Source organism: Ornithorhynchus anatinus, chromosome X5, assembly GCF_004115215.2.
Source record: "Ornithorhynchus anatinus isolate Pmale09 chromosome X5, mOrnAna1.pri.v4, whole genome shotgun sequence".
Classification (NCBI taxonomy): domain Eukaryota; kingdom Metazoa; phylum Chordata; class Mammalia; order Monotremata; family Ornithorhynchidae; genus Ornithorhynchus; species Ornithorhynchus anatinus.
In genome coordinates, this window is record NC_041753.1 from 55,578,193 (window position 1) to 55,597,389 (window position 19,197).

The 19,197-nt window shown below is 42.6% G+C and overlaps 1 protein-coding gene across 8 annotated transcripts in view; it reads right to left on the minus strand.

Annotated features, from left to right (window-relative positions):
• The window catches only part of KANK1 (KN motif and ankyrin repeat domains 1), a 209,570-nt gene that overhangs the window by 67,126 nt on the left and 123,247 nt on the right, over window positions 1-19,197 (minus strand). For 5 of the 8 annotated variants that reach the window (XM_039910723.1, XM_039910724.1, XM_029054989.2 and 2 more), the window contains exon 4: window positions 10,458-10,520. The exons of 1 other annotated variant lie outside the window; for it this stretch is intronic. The gene's annotated coding sequence lies outside the window, so the exon portion shown is untranslated. Of the gene's footprint in view, window positions 1-4,788; window positions 4,850-9,340; window positions 9,432-10,457; window positions 10,521-19,197 lie in introns of those variants that run through there. 2 more of the 8 variants (XM_029054992.2, XM_029054991.2) reach the window with 2 other exon arrangements.

Below are 19,197 nucleotides of genomic sequence, written 5' to 3' on the forward strand. Positions count from 1 at the left end.
GAGAGAGGAGGAAGGGAGGTCAGAGAGAAGGCTGACACAGTAGTCTAGCCGGGATATAACGAGAGCCCGTAATAGTAAGGTAGCCGTTTGGGTGGAGAGGAAAGGGCGGATCTTGGCGATATTGTAGAGGTGAAACCGGCAGGTCTCGGTAACGGATAGGATGTGTGGGGTGAACGAGAGGGACGAGTCAAGGATGACACCGAGATTGCGGGCCTGCGGGACGGGAAGGATGGTCGTGCCATCCACGGTGATGGAGAAGTCTGGGAGCGGACCGGGCTTGGGAGGGAAGATGAGGAGCTCAGTCTTGCTCATGTTGAGTTTTAGGTGGCGGGCAGACATCCAGGTGGAGACGTCCCGGAGGCAGGAGGAGATGCGAGCCTGAAGGGAGGGGGAGAGGACAGGGGCGGAGATGTAGATCTGCGTGTCATCTGCGTAGAGATGGTAGTCAAAGCCGTGAGAGCGAATGAGTTCACCGAGGGAGTGAGTGTAAATGGAGAACAGAAGAGGGCCAAGAACTGACCCTTGAGGAACTCCAACAGTTAAAGGATGGGAGGGGGAGGAGGCTCCAGCGTAGGAGACCGAGAATGATCGGCCAGAGAGGTAAGAGGAGAACCAGGAGAGGACAGAGTCCGTGAAGCCAAGGTGAGATAAGGTATGGAGGAGGAGGGGATGGTCGACAGTGTCAAAGGCAGCAGAGAGGTCAAGGAGGATCAGAATGGAGTAGGAGCCATTGGATTTGGCAAGAAGGAGGTCATGGGTGACCTTAGAGAGAGCAGTCTCGGTAGAGTGGAGGGGACGGATCTGGCCTTGTTCTCTCCTTGCCCTCTTATGATTGTGTATACGTGTCTGTGTGAGTGTGCCCATGTGTCTATATCCACCTTTCTGCACAAGTGTCTCAGCCTGAGGAACATGCTGCCTATGTGTAAGCATGCTTCTGTGTTTCCCTATGTGTATATGCCCATGTATATGTATGGCTGTGACCCTCACCTAGTGTATGGGCTCCAGCTTGAAAGGATATGTGTGTGTGTGTGCGCGCGCGAGTGAGACAGGGAAAAAAGTTTATCTAAGTCATTATAACGGTGGGTGCATGGGTGCCAATTTTTCATTTTGAGCCTTGGAGTGTGCTATGGGGAAAGAGAAGGAAGAGGAAAAGGGCTTCTAGGGGCAGAGTGCGCAAGAAGAGACAGAGTGTGAAAGCGAGAAAGAAACCTCAGCAGCAAGCCATAATGGCCTGCTAGGACAAGCTAATGTCCCTGGCCCCAGCTATGGCTGGCTGGGTGGGGTGAGGAGGGGTGGACCTTCTTTCCAGCCCTCTTCATCTTACATATCAGCTCTCCTTAACTGCAACTCCCCAGCTCACTGTTTTTGTTCCTTCCAAGCTCCACTTCTAATTGTACTTCACTCTTGACAGTCTTGCATCCAACTTCTTCCTCATACTCTTTGCCCTGCCTGGAACTCTCTCCTCCTTCAAATCCAACAGACCCAGTTCTTCCTATGTTGATAGGTCTCCTATAATCCCACCTCCTCCAAGAAGCTTTCTCTAATTATTTCCCCAACCCCCCAAACTGTATCAACTCGTCACCCTTAGCTGAATAATTAATTGCATAATTAAAGATGCATGCATAAATAAGAGCTATTTCATTCTATGGCATCCTGCCATACTCATGTTAATAGCTGCTTTATCTTCTTTCTTCCCACTGCTCCCTCCACTTGTAAATAATTTTGTGTCTGCCTGTCTCTTTTTCAGATTCTAAGACCGGGTGCTCTGGTCTACTCTCCTTAAAACTTTTTACAATGTTCTGCATTCAGTAGGTGCTCTGCAAATATCAATGATTAATTTCTTCAGCTCATGGACACAAAGTCATTGGTTCCATGAGCAGCTCCCTTGCCTCTCTGAGTCGCCTGACCTTGCCTCTTCATCTTCTGATTTGGATAGGAACAATATAATACTTCAAAAGATACCTCTCACTGATAATCAACACTAGGCAGTGGGGTCTAGTGGAAGGAGCATGGAGCTCTAGTCCCAGCTCTGTCATTTCTCTGTTATGTGACCTTGGGCAAGTCACTTAACTTCTCTGTGCCACATTTTCCTCATCTGCAAAATGGGAATAAAATAGCTGCTCTCCCTCCCGCTCAAAGTGTGAGCCCCACTTGGGATGGAGACCGTGAGCAATCTGAATATCTTGTATCTACCCCAGTGCTTGGCACATAGTGCTTCTAAAATGTCACTACCATCAACAACCTTCAAAGAAAAGTTTCTCTTGCTTAAGAAATGTCAAACCTAAAGATCTCTTTACATGAACACGCAAGAGGGAATTCTCTTTCTGCCTGTGACAGCCATCGGACAGGATGATCTAAGATATTATGATGTCCAAAATGTTAGTTTAGAAATTAGTCAGAAGCTGGACTATTAGAATATTCTTCATCCTTCTAGGTACTAACAAAGTTTCGCACTTTCAATAAAATATCCCTATTTTCAAGTGACAATTCTTACATACCCCAATCTTTCCAAGGAATTATTCTCAAGCAAAATTCTGGTGGTAAAGCATACACTTAGAAAAACAAACACGGATACATTTTACATAGAGAAAACACCTATAAAACACCAGCTGAGTGCAATATGACTTTAAATAATACTTTGTTCAAGAGAAGCCACCCTATATAAAGTTAGTAAGGGGTGTGGAGGGATTGAGTAAAGGAATTATTGTGGTTGAGTTATGCAGCCTGAGTAGTAAAGAAAGTCTAAATTGAAGGGTTACAGAAATTGGCTATTGTCTTTCAATGGAGAAGGGAGGAGGAACGGAGGAAGAGAGAAGTTAAATGCTATAGATGGAGGGTGACTCAATGCCATCAAACACTAGCAAATTTTTACCTCCCTGTCTGCTTCCCATGGCTTCACACTAGAGAAATCATGACCCCAGAATACCTGACACAGCATTCAGTAAAACAATGTTTAGTACCACATGCCCACACAATGGACCTATAAGGGGCAGGAAGAGAACTGGAATACTGGAATTGAGAGTAGCTCCCCCCACTTCCCCTCTTGACTTCATTGTTTAAGGAAAAAAAAGATTGGAAATTTTCTTCAGATAATAGAAAAGGTCACTGCGCCTCACTGGTAGAGCAAGTCAGGCAAATTTGTATCCCAATCATTCTATTTAGGTGCTCCATTCTCCACAATGCTGACACATGAAAGAGGAATGTGTTTTCTCTTTTTGTTTTTCCAACCTTCCCAATTACCCAGCCCAAGCTACCTGAGTGAGGGAAAGAATGAATAAACACATTGATTAAAAACTCACTGTCAGGACACAGTGTGCTCGTTGGACCAATTACTTGTATTTCATACCATCCACTGTAGTTTGCTTTATGTAATATATTTACTCAGGAGATCAAAATTACATAAATTATTGTAAAGTATATCATCTCTCTGATAGGGAGACAAGAATGAAAGTTACTTTCCCCAACCTCTTAAATATTTTCTTATATCATTAGCAAACATATAGGCAACTATATTTCTTTAGACCAAGGCCATATAGCAAAAATGAAGTCAAAAACTGAATTTCCTAATTTAGGAAACAAAACCAAGACTCTACAGTTCAGGACAAGAAATCCACTTTTGCTCAAAACAACTAACTGATTAATCCTCCCCTTTGCTTTGGCTGTGGGGATCTGGGTGCGTGCAGTCTGCTCACTTTTAAATACTAGGGATTTCATCAGCTAAAATATAGCTTCTTTTGACTGACTAAGCTTAGGCAACTACAAGGTAGAAGCAGGAGTAGGAGTAATAGCATGCATTAAGCACTTACTGTATGCAGGACACTGTACTAAGCGCTGGTAGAGAATACAACAGGTGAGAATTAAACATGGACCCTGTCCCTTAGAGGGCTCACAATCAAAACTGATATGCCAATAGCTATCTCTCCCAAAATTATACTTGCTCCCCAGAGCTTAATCATCAGACTAGGAATCAATGATCTTTAGAATATCATTTCTGACCTGCTGGTGACCCACTGAATGACTGAAATCTCATCCTCTCAGTGCTTCATTTTCTTCTGCATAACGAGGATAAGATACTGACTTCATAACAACTGCTGCATGAAGAAAATCATAATACATATTGCAAATATAACTCATTAATTCAATCGCATTTATTGAGTGCTTACTGTCTGCAGAGCACTGTACTAAGTGCTTGGGAGAATACAATATAAAAACAAACAGACACATTCTCTGCCCACAATGAACTCACAGTCTAGAGGTGGACATAAATAGCTGCAAATATAATTCTTCAAATGCTCCTAAAATACACCTATCAAAATACATTTAAGGGGCTCTGTTCTTCCCCATTAGAGTCCACAGGAACAACTATTAAATAAAAATGGGGAGAGTAATAGATGTAGCACAGAAGTCACTTTTACTGGCATTAGGGGCTGTTAACGAGCACTCGGAGACAAAATTCTAGAGATCCCAGGGAAAGCCCATCTAATTCATCAAGAAAAGCATGACTGATAAACAACAAAAATTAATTTTGAAAAACTACAGAGTGTAAAAGACTGTGGATCACACATTAAACTGAACACAAAACAAAGCTAAAAGAGACCAAAAAGATTCAACTGGTTCAAAGGAAAAGAGTTCTTTATACGTTACTAGGTTTTACCAGGTTTTTAAAGTTTTATTTTTCTTAGGAAACTAATGTTGGATTTCAAGCAGAAGAAACGATTAAAAAACTAAAATGAATCCATCACATTACAGATGTAGAAAAATATTATTTTTAAATCTTCAATCCCTTACCAGGTTCCCAGATTTCTTTTCACTGCCATTACTCTAAAACTGGATTTATTTACAGATCAGGATTACCAGAAAGAGAGAACGGCTGCCAGGGAGACACACCAAAATAAAGTACTTCTCAAATACCAAAATGCAGTGCTATCTTATAACTACATACAGCACAAAATCATGTGCTGGAAAACACAGGCTGTCTCTAAACAGTTAGTAACCAAAAATGGAATTTTTGGGGAGGAATCATAAGTAACAAATTTACCTTCAAGAGCCCAACTTGATGAAAAAAGAATGCAAATACCATAAAAGCTCCTGTCCAGCACTTCGTTATTTCACTCAAAAAAAATTTAAATTTTTCAAGACCAGAACTTTAAGCCGCCTTTCAGTTTTATCCTTTGAGCATATCACCGAGTGGCATAAATTATGAAACTTGCAGCAGGCAGGAAATCTACTAGATTTTATGTGTATGAAATACTTTACCCTTAAGATTACCAAACCAAATTTCTGTTCAAAACCTGACTAGTCTGCTAGGCCCCTCCTTCCTCTTTCTTTTTGTTTGCTCAAGTACAAGTCACTCCGGAGGAGCTGCTATGATAGTGACAACAATTATTTTCCCAAAAAAAAGGAGCACATAGGACACTGCTGTCTGTGTAGATGAAGCAGAAACACCCCCAGACAGAAAAAGACTATTCGTTATCTCCCATCACCACTGTTTAACATAAACCAAGTAAAACATGGACTCAGAGTTCTGCAAATGCATTAATATGCATGCCCCTATTACTGGGAAAACAAATGACAAACATCATAAAAGTGAAATAAATTCTAATTACTGATGTCTCAATAGAGACCATCAGAGAAAAATTGCTTTGGGCTTTCTCTCTCACACACACAAAAGCAAATTTCTGGAAAAATCTAGCCCACATTCTTTTAACTTCTTAATTTCAAACTTCTTTATTGAGCAAATTGACACCTAGATCAAAATATCGATAATTTGATTTAATCATGTATATCAGTGATTTTTCAGCTGGAGGTTGGGTCCCACAGAGGATGACAACAGTTGAAATATTCTAAGGAAGTTAGGGAGACAGGAGCTACAGAGCATGGAACAACTTTTGGGTGGTGGGTGTGCAGTAAGCAAAGCATAGGGTGTATGAACAGACTGAGCCAGGATCTTCCCCTTCCTGGGTTTTCTTCCTGTAGGCCATCCCGCCCAGCCATTAAATTCTGCTAAGAATCAGTTAATCAATGGTATATATTAAGTGCTCATTCAATTCATTCAATAGTATTATTGAGCGCTTACTATGTGCAGAGCACTGTACTAAGCGCTTGAAATGTACAAATCAGCAACAGATAGAGACAGTCCCTGCGCATTGACGGGCTTACAGTCTATTCACAGGTTTACAGTCTATTCAATCATTCAATAGTATGTCTTGAGCACTTTTTGTGTGCAGAGCACTATACTAGGCATTTGGGAGAGTACAATTCTGTTGTGTGACCTTGGGCAAGTCACTTCCCTTCTCTGTGCCTCAGTTACCTCATCTGTAAAACAGGGGTTGAGACTATGAGCCCCACTTGGGACAGGGACTGCATTCAACTCGATTTGCTTATATCCATTGCAGAGCTTAGTATAGTGCCTGGTACACAGTAAGCACTTATATACCAACCGCCAACCCCTCGCCCACATCCTGCCTCTGTCCTGGAACTACCTCTCCCTTCATGTCCGACAGATACTCTTCTCACCTTCCAAGCCTTTTTAAAAACCGCACCTCCTCCAAGAGGCCTTCCTTGACTAAGCCCTCATTTTTCTCTTCTCCCTCTCCCTTTTATGTCACCCTTTCACTTGGACTTGGGACCCTTTATTCACTCCACTCTTAGCCCCACAGCACTTATGTACAAATCCATAATTTACTTAATGTCGGCCTTCCCCTCTAGACTGTAAGCTCCTTGTGGAACATTCTCCAAACTCTGTTATATTGTGCTCTGCCAAACAGTACAGTGCTCTTCACAAAGTAAATGCTGAATAAATATAAATGATTGAATGTCTGACCTGATTATCTTGGATCGACTCCAGTGCTTAGTACAGTGTTTGGCACATAGTATGTGCTTAACGAATTACCATTATTATTAAGCAGAAGGGAGGGCACAAGCAGGGGGTTTGTGTACAGAGTGATGATAAACAGTGGAGAGAGACGATTGAGTGCCTTAAAGCTAATCATCAGGAGTTTCTGCTCAATACGGAGAGGAATGGGTGATCACTGGAGGTTTCTGAGGAGTGGGTATGGGACATTTTAAAATTATTATTATTATTATTATTAATAATAACAATAATTGTATTTGTTAAGAGCTTACTATGTGCCAGACACGAAGTGCTTGGGTAGATATGAGGAAATCGGGTTGGACACAATCCCTGTCTCACATAGGACTCATAGTCTTAATCCTCATTTTACAGATGAGGTAACTGAGGCACAGAGAAGGGAATAGATTTGCCCAGGGTCCAATAGCAGACAAGTGGCAGAGCTGGAATTAGAAGCCAGGTCCTCTGATTCCCAAGTCCATGCTCTATCCATTAGGCCATGCTGCTTACCAAAAGTGATACAGAAAAATGGTATAGGCAGCAGAGTGAAGTATGGACTGGAGAGCAGAGAAGTTGGAGTCAGAGAGGTCTCTGCGAGGAGGCTAATACTGTAATCAAGCATTCATGTAATTATGTAAGTGCCTGGACCAGTACGGTGGCAGTTTGGATGGTGTTGTGGAGGAAGAACTGACAGAATTTGGTGGCAGACTGAACAAGGCTGGGCTAAAAGAGATGGATGCTTGGAGGATAACTCCACAGTTACAGGCTTGAGTGACAGGGAGGATAGTGTCTACTGCAATGGTGAAGTGAGATGGATGAGAGGGAAGATGAGGAGTTCAGTTTTGAACAATACTTATGGGTTATCACTGTAATAATAATGATAAAGGTAGAGTTTTTTAAGCACTTATTATGAGCCAAACACTGTACTAAGCACTGGGGTAGATAGAACATAATTAGGGTGGACAGAGTCCCTGCCCAACATAGGACTCTCAGTCTAAGGGAGAAGGGGTTTAAGAGCTAGACATGGGCATGGGAAGACAGCAGGAGCCTCACCCTTCCTATAGCAGGTTCAACTGCTATGCACTTACTAGAAAAGTAAGCCAGGCCAGGTGACAAAGGAATATAAGCACGATGAAACAAGAATTAAGAATAAGACTCACATTCATTTACCTGATAAGGACAGAGCATGTATATACAAGCCCAACCTGTCATTAGACATACTGAGTACATAGCTAATTGCTTTTAATTAACACCTCTATGGGGAATCTGGCTTCTTAATGTTAGTTTTACCATCCACACAATTCGCTCAGTCATTTATGAAAAAAAACATATATATTGCTATAGACACAGACGCACTGGCTTTTGCAGGTTCAACCTATCTCCGATGAAATGAGTTTGAATTGCTTATCCTGCCCCTCCTTGCTGTGAGCCTGTGCTGTAAAAAACAATCTGGCTCTCTAGGAGAAACCAAAGCTTTCTGCAACCCTAAAAACAGTGTTCATGAAAGATGACCTCCCCAGTACACAAACTCAATCTGACAACAATCAGGTAATGTGACAATCAAGGGGGCCCCAGCCTTAATTAGTGGCGATTTGAGAGTGCAGTCCCAAAACAGGCTACTCTGCAAAGAGGCAACAGAATATCCAAAATTAGGATAGGCAAAAATGCAAGCATGGGCAATAAGGGTGGAAGAGAGGTTTCCGGTGAGTCTGAGAGACATACTAAGAAGGATCAACAGTGTCAATACTGTCTGGCTGAATGACGTGATCACTCTTTTTCCGCTCCCCACCACCAGCCTAGGCCTGCGTCCTTTCCCTGCTCCACCTTTCTGCACCCCAAGCTTGGCCCCCTGCTCCTTGCCAACGCAGGCGTCCACAGTGACTTTTTCCAACAGCACAATTCTTGACAGACCCTTCCTCCCCAACTGCTGCCATTCCCTTCCCAGCCAGTAGTTCCTGCCTAATAATAACAATAATAATAATAATAATAATGATGGCATTCGTTAAGCGCTTACTATGTGCAAAGCACTGTTCTAAGCACTGGGGGGATACAAGGTGATTACATTGTCCCATGTGGGGCTCACAGTCTTAATCCCCATTTTACAGATGAGGTAACAGGCACAGAGAAGTTAAGTGACTTGCCCAAAGTCACACAGCTGACAAGAGGTGGACCCAGGATTAGAACCCATGACCTCTGACTCCGAAGCCGTGCTCTTTCCTCTGAGCCAGGCTAGACGGGGGCAGATCATGGAAGAGACTGGCAGCAGAAGGGAAGGAGGGGCCTATGCAGTAAAGTGGTGGGAAAGGAGGGTGAGATGGGCTGGATTTATTCATTCATTCATTCAATAGTATTTATTGAGCGCTTACTATGTGCAGAGCACTGTACTAAGCGCTTGGAATGTACAAATTGCTGTCACCAACACAGGGGAAGGAGGAAGCTCTGTGGTAGCAGTGACAGATAAGGAGGGAAGGACATGGAGAAGAGACTTACAAAACAACTCAAGAAGCTCCTCATGCTTTTGTTGCTCCTTCAGTGGCCACTACTGGGCCCCCTTTCCATTCCTGTCCTACTCAGTTCCCTGCTTTGTGGCTCTCAGTGGGTGGGGATGGGGGCCCAAGCCCTAGCAGGAGCCACACTGAGCAAAGGAAGTGGGTGGGGGAGAATAGAAAGGCTGTGAGGAGGGAGTGGGCAGGATTACATAATAAAGACTTTACAAGGTTGATGTCATAAAGCCGGATCTGATGAGGTACGCTGTAAGCTCCCACTCTAGACTGGGAGGCAGGGGACATGTCTACCAATGCTGTTATACTGTACTCTCCCAAGTGCTCAGTAAAGTGCTCGGCACACAGTAAGTGCTCAGTGACTTCAACTGATGTAAACCTGAAAGAGTGTAAATTCAGAAATGTCAGATATGCCATTTGTTGTATCTCAGACAGTTGATAGATGACACCTTCCTGTACAGTATTATCTTGTTTTGTGCCCTTTATTGTAGGGCACAACTGTGCTTCTACAACTAACTGTGCTTCCAGATGAGCAATTCACCAGTCTTCTTGCATAAACACATACAGAATTATTGGCTGGAAAATGCTGGCTCCAGACTTTCAGAAAATGAAGAGACTGCATTCAGTATTTATTTACTAATTTATGCATCAAAAGTAACAGCCCTCTTTAGGATGATTTTTTTTGGCAGGGAGGCATTTAAGTGCTTACTATGTTCCAGGTTCTGTACTAAGCACTAGGGTAGGTACAAGCTAATCAGGTTGGACGCAGTCCATGTCCCACATGGGGCTCACAGTTTTTATCCCCATTTTACAGATGAGGGAACTGAGGCACAGAGAAGTTGCGTTACTTGCCCGAGGTCACACAGCAGTCAACTGGAATTAGAACTCAGGTCTTTTCTGACTTCCAGGTCTGTGCTCTAACCACTGGGCCCCACTGCTTCTCTGTTCTGCTTCTCTGTTCTTAAATACTTGACAATTTTTGAAAAAATTGAGACTCAAAAATTTGGAAGCCAGTTTCACAAAACTGGTTTTGAGAACATAAATAGTGTTAAGTGAGGTTTTATTGTCCACTCAAATGAATTCTGAGCAGTCCTTTTGCCTCTTACCTCTATTGGATGAAGGTGGAATCCCAGTGGAGACCAACAGTTTTGACATCCACAGAGAGAAGCCTGTGAGAACAAGTGAGAGGAGGTTTAAGAGTCAGATTTATAAGGGAATATGTGAGTTTTTGTGTTTGTTTCTGTGTTTCAATATACCCGTGTTAAATTGGAATTGTTGAGGGAACTAAACTTTAAATTTAATCCAGACTAGAATGCATTTCACTAAAGGTTCTGTTTAACATCTTTTGGACCTGTCTAAAATAAATAATGTCATAAGGAGAATTGCTTTCTTGCAGATTCCTGAGATGGGACTGAAGGACAATTTATCCATATAGAAAAGTCTCCCATTTATCCATATAGAAAAGTCTCCCACCTTGTCATGTAGTGGCTTTTCATTATCTGCATAGGGTACTGTTCACAGTGAATCAAAACATAGTGCTAGCCTCTTAAGAGCTCACAATCTAAGATAACACAATGGGAAAAGGCATAGTAAGCAGCTGAGTAAAGCACTAGCATTCTGGCAAGCAATGGGCTAAATGTATTTAGCAGGGTGGTGAGTGAAATTGTGGGAGTTACATATTATCTTGGGTGGATCAGAGAGGGTGAGGGAGGGGTGGGAATTAGAGGCTGAGGAGGCCCAATGGGGGTCAAGAGGGTTGAGGGGGAGTATGGGCTAATGAGCCATGGTCCAAGTCAGGCCTGCCTTTCCACTGCCCAGCCTAGGGACTTGGAGGGCTTTAGCAAGAATTACCACCTTTTCTTCCAATTAGTCAGCACCAGTTTCAGGGAGGAGGTGGAATTTCAGGATCTCTTTGAATGACAAAAGAAAAAAGCTCTGCAAACTAGGGGGTGGTAGGCAGGCCTGGATGGGGAAGCTTCTTCCGCAGGCCTGGCATGACAAAGGGAGGAATTACAAAAATCTGCCTGGTACAAAGAGTAAGGGGGTGGGCTTTGAAGCAGAGCAAAAGATGGCATGGTCACAGTGCCTGGCAGAAAATCTCTTCTATAAGAACAAGTCAGATCAAGTAATCAGTGGTATTTATTGAACACTTACTGTGTGCCAAGCACTGCATAGATAAGCTTCAGCTCACAAGTCCCAGTGAAGGCAGAGGGATAAACTGAACCAACTTTTATATATTTCTTGGAAAGTAACACTTGCTGGTACCTGGCTCCTTCCAACAGGAGAAAAAATGATTGAATCATGATACAGAATTAAAACAAACACTCCCAAGCAGGAACAGCGCTAAGTGTCCGATGGCACCAGACAAATGGCCATTTCATGACAATAACCTTGATCCGTAGTGGAATGGGGGAATATGGGAATGGTGAGAAGGGAGAGGAGAGGAAGCAGTAGGATTTATGGAGTGTCTACTGAATGCCATACACCACAATAAATAGTACACTACACAATACAATATAACAATTAATAGTACAATAAAAGCACAAGATGCGTTCCCTGTTCACAGAAAGCTTACACTGTTATAACTGCGTCTGAAGAGTAGACCTGTATGCTACTATATTAATTCCACTCCTTGACCTATCACCTCCCTGGATCGAGGCGAAAAGCATTGTTTCTGTAACTATCAGACTGACCTGGGGTTGGTCTGCAGAAGGAGCATTTTTTTTAATGGTATTTATTAGGCACTATGCTGCAGGGACTGTACTAAACACTGGGGTAGATACAAGCTAATCAGGTTAGACATAGTCGATGTTCTGCACGGGGCTCACAGTCATTCTTTCAATTCTATTTATTAAGCGTTTACTGTGTGCAGAGCAGATGAGGTAACTGAGGCACAGAGAATTGAAGTGACCTGCCCAAGGTCACACAGAAGACAAGTGTTGGAGCTGGGATTAGAACCCAGGTCCTTCTGACTCCCAGGCCCACGCTCTACTCTCCTAGGCCCCTACTGCAGAAGTAAGCAGTTAGGCAATTTAATCCTCACCCTGGTCCCTGATGGAGACCAGAGAGCAAAATGGAGGTTGACCAAGGCTACTACATCCATGACATTGGGACTCTACAGCTCATGCAGGGAAGGGAGGGATCTAGAAAACATAGCTAGCCAACTGCCCCCATTTGCCTGCACCTAAACCAACTTTGTTCTGAGGGATAAGGCAATGAATAACTCTTGTACACTAATGAGATCCAACAGTAATCTAAAACAAGCAGGCCACCAGATTAGCTTCACCCCCCCCTTTAGGATTTTATTCAAGGCATTTGGACTAATGATCAGCAACAGAGTACACACAGAGAAAGCTCTTTTATGGAGCAAGTACCATCATCTGCCAAGTACTGGACTACATGACCTCTTGGGATCCCTTCTCAGGCCTCTGATTCCATAATTGTATGTCATTTTATGAGCACGAAGTACACCCGTTATTCCTCCCAGCTGTCTCATGTGTCCCCCCAGGCCCAGGGTGGGCAGTCAAGAGAATGTGAAAGGTTCAAGCACCAACCATATCCACTTATACAAAAACAACTCGAGCATTTGTCTTGCTGGTGGTTGAACCTATCTAGCCTTTCTTAACAACTACTATCTGGGCAATGCTCACCCCAAAGGCAGGGGGTCAAAAAAGGTGCCCTGCTGGATTTTTACGGGCACAATGTGCAAAAGATTCACTCCACAAATCTATATATAGTCCGCTGTCCTTTGAAGAAGACACCACTGACGGGCAAGTTCACCTATGAGTGTGTGTGTGACCAAAAAGGCCAAAGCAGGACCCACAGTCCTGGCCACATCATGACCACAAAACGACTGTTCCTCGTTGTGCTTAATGTTGACAGTGCCTGATGGTCTTTCCTCTTTTGCCTCTTTCTCTCTCAAGGGCAGCATGGTGTGGTGGATAGAGCATGGGCCTGGGAGTCAGAAGGACCTGGGTTCTAATCCCGGTTCTGCCACTTGTCTGCTGTGTGGCCTTGGGTAAGCCACTTAACTTCTCTATGTCTCAGCTACCTCATCTGTAAAATGGGGATGAAGACTGTGAGCCCTGTGCGGGACAGGGACTGTGTCCGACCCAATTTGCTCATATCCACCCCAGCACTTAGTACAGTGTATGGCACACAGTAAGTGCTTAATGAATATCATAATTATTATTATTTAAAGCTTTTGCTCAGAGAGATCCACTCCCTTCTTCCTGGTAGAGGGCCATGCAGACCTGTCCTCAACTGACTCACAGTTAGCTGGGATGCAGCACTGTTTGAGGCTTGTTTTACAGTGTCCCTCAACAAACCAAAGGACAGTTCTAACACAATACTAACAGAGTGATATTCAGGATTTGGAGATCAGTGGGGTCAGATCTGTCTCGAGTGGTTAAGGAGGGGGCTCTGGAGGATAAATGAACTTGTCATTACCTCGGTTTTACTTGTATTACTTCAGAAGTCTAAATTTAATTCTTTCATCAGGCATGTCCTACCTTAATCGTCAAAAAGCTCTATGAAGATCAACACAATGGATGAGTCAAGCATGTACACAAATCTCAAGCCTTACTGTGACAATAACTAATTTAAAGAAACTGATCAAACAGGTAAGCTTTATTCCCATACCCAGAAGGTTGCCAAACTTGCTTAAAAAGTAGTGAAAATTACAAGCTGCTTTACTTTGCATAAAGCCACCTTCTGCACCAGTCATAGCAGATGCAGTAAGTTATTATTTTTTCCGTGCTCCCCATAATTACCTAGAACCAGTTTTTTAAATATTTCCTGTTAAACCTTTTCAAGCTTAACAATAAAATTATTAAATCATTACTTCTGTTAGTTTTTCTTTTGAGACTTTCAAGTTCATGCCCATGAATCTGCACTTCTATAGAATTGCATGCATACACCCCATTGGGCAGGTTCTACAGATATTTCTTATTAATTAGAAGGGAAACGGGGACATTAGAGGAAAAGTTAGGGATGCTAAAAAGACATAAGATGGGTTTAGAGAGATCCGTGGGTGATAGCTCCAAAAAGCATCGACTAAAGGAAATGATAGAGAAGTTAGGCCATTCAGAACCATAAGAATAGCCAAAAGGAAGTAACCATCACACTGCTTCTCTAAGCATCATTTACTGCCTCCATCAGAGGCAAATACCGAGCTGGTTGAACCATGGGTCTGATCCAGTGTGGCATTTCTTATGTCCTACTGGCACTACCAACATATGGAAAAGCCCATGAAAGAATGTTATTTCAAGCTATGGGAAATTCCAGAAATCTTGATTTATTTAGTGGGTCTCCATTTTCTATGTCTACTTGGGCAGAAGGTTCCAGTGATTTCTACTTTTTATATTTGATTAGGGGTTCAAGATAGTAAAAGAACAAGTGTTATGACTGCATACAAAACTACAAGGCTTAAGTATCTCAATCAAACTCTGATTTCCTTCCCCACTGTGTTATCACTAAAGTTTAAGCCTAAGAACATGACTTCACAAGCTATGCCGAACAGGGCAGATCCAGCCCATTATTCTGTCTCTTATGGTAGCACCATACTCTTGGTGACAATACAGCTGTCCTCCATATTGAAAAATAAAACCATTGATAGCGAGTCTGATCCAACTTGGGTTGGGGAGGACGGGGGGGAATGGATTGAAAAGCTGGTCTATTATACTACCATATTATCAATTTCCAGCATTGTTCTAGATTTTGCCTGTTGAATAATAATAATAATGATGTTGGTGTTTGTTAAGTGCTTACTATGTGCAGAGCACTGTTCTAAGCGCTGGTGTAGATACAGGATAATCAGGTTGTCCCATGTGAGGCTCACAGTTAACCTTCATTTTACAGATAAGGTAACTGAGGCACAGAGAAGTTAAGTGACTTGCCCACAGTCACAAAGCTGCCAAGTGGCAGATCCGGGATTCAAACCCATGACCTCTGACTCCCAAGCCCGGGCTCTTTCCACTGAGCTACGCTGAATAATCCTGTAGACGCTTTTGCTCAAAAAGAACCTCTCCTCTCTTAAGCAAACCATGTTGTTGTTGTGTATGCTCCAGTTGTTCCTTAACATTTAGCTTCCATAATACACCAGCTACATTTTCTCTGCCCCTGGATTTTGTAGCTGAATTTCAGTTCACCAGGCAGCAGCTGGCTGGGTTATCATACCATCATCCATCCTCCTCACTTCATCCCCTGCAACACCGTGCAGTGATGAGTAAATATGTTGCTGCTGGGAGACTGACTTTGATCTTGATTTACAATCCTGTCTTGTCAAAGGATCTGCAGTACGGTACATCAATGACATTGATGAAACTGCTTAAAAAGGTTCAATGCCTGGGGTAGAGCTCGGCTTCATTCCATCAGTCGGTAATGGTATTTATTGAGCGCTTACTGTGTGCAGAGCACTTTACTAAGCACTTGGGAGAGAACAAATGTTGGACAGGTGCAGAGTTCTGTTGATGCTCAGTTTGTTTCAAAATCTTGATGCCTCATTACTACATTCTGCTTGACAGTCTCCCACAAGACATCCAGGCCTTCTGGATTTGGTTTTCTCTATATGGACATTTGGGGCAGTTTATTGCTTACCTTTAGAAACAAAATTCTGTAACAGCATTCAGTTTGCCCATGCCAATGAAGATCTTTCATTTATTTTTCTCCAAACCAGGTGCTGACTGTCAGACATCATCTTGCATCACTCATGAATACCATTACTACTACTAATTTCCCTTATTTTTTTCTGGTCTTATCATTGGTCCGATCTTGGGTTTATCTGGTTCACACCAAAGGGGGGGGGGGGGGGGGGTCTGGTAGAAAAGGCATGGTGTTAGAAATTCACAACCTCTCTGGGCTTCATCTATAAAATTGGGATAATACCTGCTTCTCCATACTCACAGGGATATTGTGAGACAAAAATGAGATAATTGATGTGAAAGCACTTTGGAAAAATAAAAGTGCTATACAAAAAAGCAAGGTATTACTATGAATAAAAATGAGGTAAGGGCTCTGAATTTTCCTTCTCTTTACACAAAACCCTTCATCTCTGATAGGGGCTATTAGTAGGCCAGCTTCCCAGCTTCAGAATTTTGATCACACGTTCTAGCTAGCTATCCCTAAGGTACAGTTAGTACCTGGTTTGGCTCCTGGGCTGAATATCCTCTCTTTGATAACTCTCACACTTCTACAAATGATCTGTGCACAGCATTTGATGTGAGAAAGAGTCTCTTTCTCAAGCAGGGAATTTTTCTGTAAAACTAGGGCTAATAAGAGCTAATATCTGATCCTCTTTGCCCCAAAGTAATGTGCTAAAGATGAAAGAATGTTGTAATGGTTTCAACAAGGCATGGGGCTTGGGAGACATTGGCTGCAGAGTTGGTCCAAGCAAACTTATGGGAGGAGAGCCCCAGTCGTAAGACAATTAACTCTATTTATTGCTATTGTTTTTGTCTGTCTCCCCCGATTAGACTGTAAGACCATCAAAGGGCAGGGACTGTCTCTGTTACCGATTAGTACATTCCAAGCGCTTAGTACAGTGCTCTGCACATAGTAAGCACTCAATAAATACTATTGAATGAATGAATGAATGAACTCTTCCTGCCTTTCTTTGACCTTCAGTCAAGTGGGGAGAGACCTGGTCAAGGGAAGCCGGAGGGAGTTAGCAGAGCTTTCCAAGATGTCCCATAGAGACTGCTCCCAAGCTCTTCTATCATTCTTCTCCAAAGCTACCCTGGGGTGGCTCGCCTCCAATCTAGGGCAAGTCAGATGGTGAGTGTTTAAACTCCTGAACGCAACAAGAATATGTGTGTGAAGATATGCTATTGCCACGTGACTCTTGAAAGCCTGGACTCCTTATTCACTCACCCACCCCTTCTCAGTCTTTTCTTCTTTCAGTTCATCCTCACAAGACTCTAATGTTCTACTCACACTTAATTAGTGAGCAAATCGTATTTGTAGTGTTTTAGCACTGGTTACCTTAAAATACATTTGTTTGCAGCTCACTTCCCAAGAACTTTCTTCAGCAATGCAGGCTAAGAAGACATAATCTCTAACCCACAATATGAAGCCAGAAATTGGGTAGTGACTACACAACAGGATCAACCAGAAGTGGGGGCATATCAAAACAAAAGCAGTATCATTAGCAGGAGGAACCTAAATAATGCTAATTGGAGTAAGTCTTTGGACTAGAGGGAGAAAACCCCTCTTCAGTTCTCCTAAAGCTCCTCAAAGATAGGGATTGTGTCTACTAAATCATACCGTATTCTCCCAAGCCCATAGTACAATGCTCTGTGCACACAAAGGATTCAATAAATACAACTGATTAAGACAGGAAAGGGATGATTCAGAGGATCAGAGTGTAAGGTCACTTAACATTTGTGTCAGAAAACTCCTTTGATCATTTCAAGTTGGAGATAAAGAAAAATCTGGACTTGAAAGAAGATGCTTTTGGGAGGAATGGTACAAAAACAGTAAACATTCACAAAAGAGGTGAAGGCTTTGTAGAGAAGAACAGTATTTAGTTGGGCAAAGGGAAAGTCACCAAAACAGAAAATGGGAGAAAGAATGGCTGACACACAGCAAAGGAAACAGTGTAGGGCATAAGAGGAAATGGGAGGGATCAAAATAAACGAGGCTAGAGTCCTGAAGGAGAGGTTAAAAAGTGAGTGTGACTAGGAGAGCCAGTGAAGGAAATTGAGTACAGGAATGCCTTGGTCAGAATGAAAATGAAGTGATTTGGCCATGATGGTAATCAGGAAGGAAACTAAGAGGAAAATGAAAACAGTAAAGAGGGGAGGATAATACGATCAAGTCCCAATGAAACATTTTAAAAACAAAGAATAGAGTGAAAGCTCCTTGTGAACAGGGATTGTGTTTCAGGCTTCTGTTGTACTTTCCAAATGCTTCGTATCACACGCTGCATCCAATGGTCACTCAACAAATACTTCACTACTACTACCAATACTACTGGATAAAAGGAGAGGAGGAGGAGGAGGGGTGGTATGTAGAAGGCACTTACAAATGGCGGACTGTCACGATTACTCTGGTTGTTCTATGAGCAAACCAGGCAGAGATAGACAAAGCGCTGGAAATTCAAAGTAGACAGGATTTCACGGTCTTTGCCAGTGACCTAGCGAAGTGACAGGGCCGCGTGATTAATCTTTTAGATTCAAGCTATTGAACAATTTGTCAAATTCTCACAGACTGACTGGGGCCAGTCACCAAGCAAAATGCTAAACTGGCTAACCCATGACTACTGAAATGACAATTTTGGATTTTTCCTGTGGTGGTCGCTTTAAGATAAATGAGGGAAAGGCAGGAGCCCTGGAAAAAAGTTCAATTAAACAAACAAGATTAAATAAATCCCAAATTATGTTCCTTCCCAGACATCAGTTAAAGAAACAAATGTGTAGCAGTTCAGAGGTTTGAACAATAGGTAACTATCTGGTGCTTTAACCCACCAGTTTCCTGTGGATTAGCAGAAAAAACACAGAGGTCAGAGTTGTGCCTGATGGCAAAGTACTTCTTCAGGAAACACATAACAAGGTCTACAACAGATGGATGCCACTGGGCAGACATTTTAGCTGTACTTAAGCCCTTTCAAATACTTTCCCCAATAAGGAAAATGACTAATTACTTAACAGTGCCTTATTTGAATGCTTTCATTTCTGTTGGGCAACAGTGAAACAGTCTCCAAAAATATCCTATTTTTAAAAACATTTTTCTCCATAACTGAAATAATGTTTTTATGTTCCATGAGAAAGTCTGGATTCTCTCAGTTGATCTTTTGAAAGGAAGGCTGCCAAAGTCTGACTTGGAACCTGTGTGCACTGGTGATTATTT